Genomic DNA, 6,000 nt, shown 5'->3' on the forward strand with positions numbered 1-6,000 from the left:
GCAGTGATGACACAAGAAATTGGCTTTAGTTTTGCCAACATTGAGTGACTGAAAGTTATATTTATCCAAAAGTGAATGTCCTTTACCGTCTCTGAGTTATCTGACTGAGATGATGTCAATGAACATGAAGCTACTTCGCACCCAGAATGTTGATTGACCAATGCAATTCCAATACAATTTAAATTTTTATTCAGGCAAAGACATAACTACACCATATTAAAGCAGTAAACACCACCACATTCTACCATTTAAAAGTTATAACATTTTTGGTAACTTCAAACTTTGGCTCCACAACAGACATTTACTTAGCCAGAGCTAAGTGGTAGTAAAAACAATGCAAAGTGTATGTATTAAAATGATGCTGTTTATTACAGGCATTGGAACACTGGCTGGAACCTTGTCATTGCCCAGCCGAAAGTGTGCCGAACCTGCGGGAGGTCAGGCCACATGGCGATGGATTGTAAGGTGAATGTCTGCCGAAACTGCAAGCAGGAAGGTCACCCGACCAAGGAATGTAAGGAGGCCAAGAACTGTAATCTGTGCGGAGAGGCGGGCCACATGTACAAGGCCTGCCCAAGACGGGGAACCGCCACCTACGCACAGATGGCCGGAGGTGTTAACACTGGCCGCGGACCGACTAAGACCAGCAAGGTACCACAAAACACCACGGGAACAGTGTCTGGAGGCACCCAGAAGGAAGGGCAGGCTGTAGCGGAGCAGATGGCAGACAGCGAGAAGATGCAGCAGCCTATCCAAGCTCCTTCAAGATAGACGGAGGAAATGGAAGAGAAGGGATCAAAGGAGGCAGAGGATTGGATTACTGTCAATAGCAAAAAGAGGAAACCTCTCAAGGGTCCCAAAGCCACCCAGCGAAGGGGGAAGCGACACCTATATGACGAGGATACAGGCAGCTCTTCCGACAGTGAGGATGGGCGCAAGGAGGGTCGTCACCACAGGAAGAGACAGAGCGCCGTGAGGAAAAAGGAGGGCAACACCGCCCAAGCAGGGAAAGATGATCCCTCTGAGGGGATGGTAAAGACCTCCCCCCACCCGGTGAGAACCAAGAGGTACCCAGCGGCCCACAGCTCCAGGTAACTGGGAGCAGCGGTCCTGTGACAGCCCTGCTGTCAGATGGAGAACTGGACGGTGCGGAACCTGGACCCGACACGAAGACACCAGAGTGGGGAAATGGCTCCAGCGTGGAGCCGGACAGCTACCTCAGCCCTGGGAAGGTCCAGCATTTTGCCATGACCAAGGGGATGCACCAGCTACCCCAGGGGGGCAAGACCAGCAGCAAATGGACACTGTTAACCTCGCAAACTGTTAAAATGGGGTTTAAAATTGCCAGCACAATGTGCGTAGCATCAAATTGGCTACACGATGTGTTTCTACGATGGCCTTCCTGGCCAACATTAAAGCCAACGTCCTGTTTCTGCAGGAGTGTGGGATACCGCACCTCAGCAGCTACAGGAGATGGTCGAGCTTGTGGGCCCATGGGCCGTCAGTTTGGTCGGGGGGCAACGATAGCCGCGCTTCCGGCCTGGGTATCCTGTTGCGAGGAGGCAACTTCACCATCTCCGATGCAAAGGAGGTGGTGGGCAGGCGCCTCCTCGTCGCCGACGTCATGTACAGGAATGCTCCCCTGAGACTGATTAATGTGTACGCACAGTGGGTAAGAGTGAACAGTTGGCGGTCCTGCAGCAGCTTCCACTGTTGCTGGCTACGTTCAGGCCGGTCATTCTGGCTGGAGACTTCAACTGTATCATTGATGCAGATGGACAATCCAGCGGGGGGAAGACAGTAAACTGGATGCCACGTCCAGAGCCCTGATGGACACGGTAAAAGATGCCAAGCTACTCAATGTCTTCAGCACCCCTGCAGACGGAGCGCAGCGTAGATACACCTGGTCATGGGCAGACGGGTCTATCCGCTCAAGGACAGATTACCTGTTTGTGTCCCGAACGCTCTCGGTCAGATCCACCGATGTCAAGTCGGTGTTCTTCTCTGACCACTGCTTCCTGCTGGCCGACTGTCACCTACAGGACGAGCAGCGGGCGGATAAGGGAACATGGAAGCTGAACACAAAGCTGTTGACCCTGGGAAACATTGAGGAGCACAAGAGGGACTACGCAGGTTGGACTACCAGCCCCTCTTTGAGTCCCCAGCGGAGTGGTGGGAAACAGTAAAAGGAACATCAAGAGGTTCTTCATCCTCAAAAGGTGTTCAGGAGGCGAGAGAGAGGCAGGGAAAACTGTCCTAGCTCCAGGAAAGTATGCAGAACCTGCTCCTGCTGCAGACGATGAGGGTCGATGTCACAGACGACCTCAAGGAGGTGAAGGGCCAACAAGCCTCGCTCTTTGCCTCGGAGGCCTCCAAGATAATCTTCCGGTCCAGGGTCCTCTCAGTGAAGCAGGTCGAGACGTGCTCACATTTCTTCTTCCAGAAGGTGCACAAAGAGAGCTCTGTGCTCAGCAGCCTGAAGGAAGAAGATGGCTCGATAACGTCATCTCAGGCTGACATCATGAGGATCAGTAAATCCTTCTATGCCAGTCTGTATGACGTGAAGCCAACCAACAGCGCGGCCTCCCAGTTGTTCCTGTCCTCTATCACGGAGGTCTTTGACGACAGAACACGCGAAAGGCTGGACCAGCCACTATCTCTGGACGAGCTGACCAAGGCCCTCAAGTCCTTCGAAAAGAATAAAACTCCCGGAAGCGACGGCTTACTGGTTGAGTTCTATTCTGCTCTGTGGGACTTGATTGGCCAGGGCCTGCTGTATGTGTATGTCAGTATGCTTCGGGCAGGTAGCATGAGTGAATCCATGAGGAAAGGCATCATCACCCTCATCTACAAGCGGAAGGGGGAGAGGTAGGAACTCAAAAATTGGAGACCAATTTCACTGTTGAATGCGGATTACAAAATTCTGTCAAAGGTAATCGCCAACCAGGTCAGGTCTGCTCTGGGGTCGGTGATTCACCCTGACCAAACCTGTGCTGTGCCGGACAGGAAGATCGCTGAGAGTCTCGCACTCCTCAGGGATACGATCGCCTACGTGCAGGACTGAGGGTTGGACACCTGCCTGATCAGCCAGGACCAGGAGAAAGCCTTTGACAGGATATCACACAGGTATATGAGAGATGTTTTCTCCAAAATGGGCTTTGGGGAGGGAATCTACAATTGGATCAGACTGCTCTACACCACATTGTCAGTGCAATCTCAATCAATGGGTGGGAATCAGCTTCCCAGTCAGATCTGGAGTCAGGCAGGGCTGCCCTCTCTCTCCTGCCTTGTTTGTGTGCTGCATCGAGCCATTTGCTGAATCCATCAGGAAGGATGCAAGCCTGAGAGGGGTGATTATTCCTGGCAGCGGGAGCCTGCAGGTTAAGGCCTCCCTGTGCATGGATGACGTCGCCGTTTTCTGCTCGGATCTGCTGTCCATGCGCAGACTCATGTGCATATGTGACCAGTTCGAATGGGCCTCGGGGGCCAAGGTAAACCGAGGCAAGAGCGATGCCAAGCTCTTCGGGAACTGGGCCGACCAATCCTCGATCCCCTTCACCATCAGGACCGAGCACCTGAAGGTGCTGGGTATTTGGTTCGGGGGGGGGCTGGGGCATGCGCCAAGTATTGGGAGGAGCGTATCAGCAAAGCGAGACAGAAACTGGGCAGATGGAAGCTACGGTCGCTCTCCATCGTGGGAAAAAACCTGGTCATCAGGTGTGAGGCACTGTCATTGCTATTATACGTGGCACAGGTCTGGCCTATTCCCAGAACCTGCGCCGCTGCAGTCACCCGGGCCATCTTCCAGTTTATATGGAGATCAAAGATGGACCGGGTCCAAAGATCTGGGCAACGGGGGAAAAACATACGCCCAATGCCACCCTCACCCTGATGGCCACCTTTGTGTGTGACTGCATCAAGCTGTATGTGGATCCCTGGTACGCAATCACCAAGTGTCACTATGTACTGAGGTTCTACCTGTCCCCGGTGTTGCGAAGGATGGGCCTGGCCTCGCTGCCGCGGAACGCTCCAAGTAGCTGGACCGTTCCGTATCACCTGTCCTTCGTGGAGAAGCTTATGACGAAAAATGCCTTTGACCACAAGTCCATCAGGAAGTGGTCAGCACGTATAGTGTCCTTGAGACCCTTCGGGAAAAGGAGAAGGCGGATCCTATCGAGTGGTTCCCTGAGCAGACTGTCAAAGCCATTTGGCAGAATGGCTCATCGCCAGAACTTTCCAACAAGCACCAAGACACGGCTTGGCTGGTGGTGAGAAGGGCTCTGGCTGTGAGATCCTTTATGCACGCCCGGACTCTCAGCCACACCTCATGCTGCCCTCGAAGCGGCTGTGGGGGGGGAGTGACTGTCACACACCTCCTTCTGGAATGTGCCTATGCAGAGGAAGTCTGGAGAGGAATGCAGTGGTGTTTGTCAAGGATCGTCCCGAGCAGTGCCGTGACGTGGGACTCCATGCTCTACGGCCTATTCCCCGGGATGCACACCGAGACGAACATTAACTGTGCCTGGAGGATCATCAACTCGGTGAAGGACGCTCTCTGGGCGGTCCGAAACCTGCTGATCTTCCAGCTGAAAGAGTTGATCCCGACTGAGTGTTGCAGACTGGCACATTCCAAGGTCCAGGACTACGTGTTGAGGGACGCACTGAAGCTTGGGGCAACTGCCGCCAAGGTGCGGTGGGGAAAGACCACCGTGTAACATCTGCCTGCCTAAAGAAGAACACGGGGGCCATGCAGTCATTTGGGCTCTGCTGACGCCTCAGCTAAATATATGGGCATGTGATTGAAAAATGTACAGACCTGTATATAAAAATGATAAATTCTGATCTCTGTTTGTAAATGTTTACATATGTATGGCATGACCAACTGTACAGACCATCAAATTATTTTATGAATAAAGTATATTTTTGAAATAAAAAAAGTTGCCCAGCTGTAAACAGATAGATTTCAAACAATGCAGTTCAAAACCAGACAGATAGAAGAAATGTTGGGATTGACCCTCTCTCACTTTAGTTCAAATGTGTCACTTACTTTGGTCTATTCTTAGAGAAAACACTCAGTTCCACAAATCCATGAGTGTGTGGACCTCAATCCTTTTGATCTCAACCTGAGCTTCACATAAAGTGATCAGACCATGGGATCTTTCAAAGTAGTCACTTTAAAAGCCAATACAAGCATGCATTTTTATAACCTTAAGAAATATAATAGAGAAATTTAACATTATTCCTTAAGTATTAAAAACCCAGTAAGTACCTGTAGGGAACATGCACCCTCACCCTCACCCTCACCCCTCTCCTCCTCCCTGTAACTAACAGCAGCAAAGCTAACCGTTCAGTTCAATAAAACCTGAACAATTAAAAGCATTTTGTCACAGGAACACATATACTTTAAAGCGTGAGATAATGTTCTTGAACAATCTCCTCCGAGAATCTATTAAACTCACCTTTTTATAATTTAACGAAACTCGCCTTCACTCCTCACTCTCGCCCCACATGGTAATTGGCACTTCACCCTTGAACCGGAACATCTCCGCGATCCACCGGCCTGTCTTCAACAGCGCCCCCCTCCGGCTGGGAGGAGTGTTTGGATGAAGCGCCTGTCTCCAATAGCGCCCCCTCCCGCTGGGAGGAGTATTTGGATGAAGCGCTCGTCGCCCACAGCGCCCCCTTCGGCTGGGAGGAGTGTTTGGATGAAGCGCCTGTCTCCAATAGCGCCCCCTCCCGCTGGGAGGAGTATTTGGATGAAGCGCTCGTCGCCCACAGCGCCCCCTTCGGCTGGGAGGAGTGTTTGGATGAAGCTCTGTCACAGCGCCCCCTAAGGTTGGAGGCAGTGATTGTGAAGTCTTGACTTGGAGTAGCTGGTGTTGGACTGGGGTGTACAAGGTTAAAAACACAACACCAGGTTCTAGTCCAACAGGTTTAATTGGAAGCACTAGCTTTCGGAGCGACGCTCCTTCATCAGGTGATGGTGGAGGTGACATTGTA

At 51.8% G+C, this 6,000-nt stretch overlaps 1 protein-coding gene across 1 annotated transcript in view; it reads right to left on the bottom strand.

The window, feature by feature from the left end:
* The window catches only part of heatr1 (HEAT repeat containing 1), a 94,370-nt gene extending 88,817 nt beyond the window's left edge, over positions 1–5,553 (bottom strand). Inside the window, exon 1 of the mRNA XM_060831348.1 lies at positions 5,460–5,553. The gene's annotated coding sequence lies outside the window, so the exon portion shown is untranslated. The remainder of the gene's footprint in view (positions 1–5,459) is intronic.
* Between the last annotated feature and the right edge of the window lie 447 nt (positions 5,554–6,000).

This window comes from Hemiscyllium ocellatum, chromosome 10 (genome assembly GCF_020745735.1).
Source record: "Hemiscyllium ocellatum isolate sHemOce1 chromosome 10, sHemOce1.pat.X.cur, whole genome shotgun sequence".
NCBI classification, from domain to species: domain Eukaryota; kingdom Metazoa; phylum Chordata; class Chondrichthyes; order Orectolobiformes; family Hemiscylliidae; genus Hemiscyllium; species Hemiscyllium ocellatum.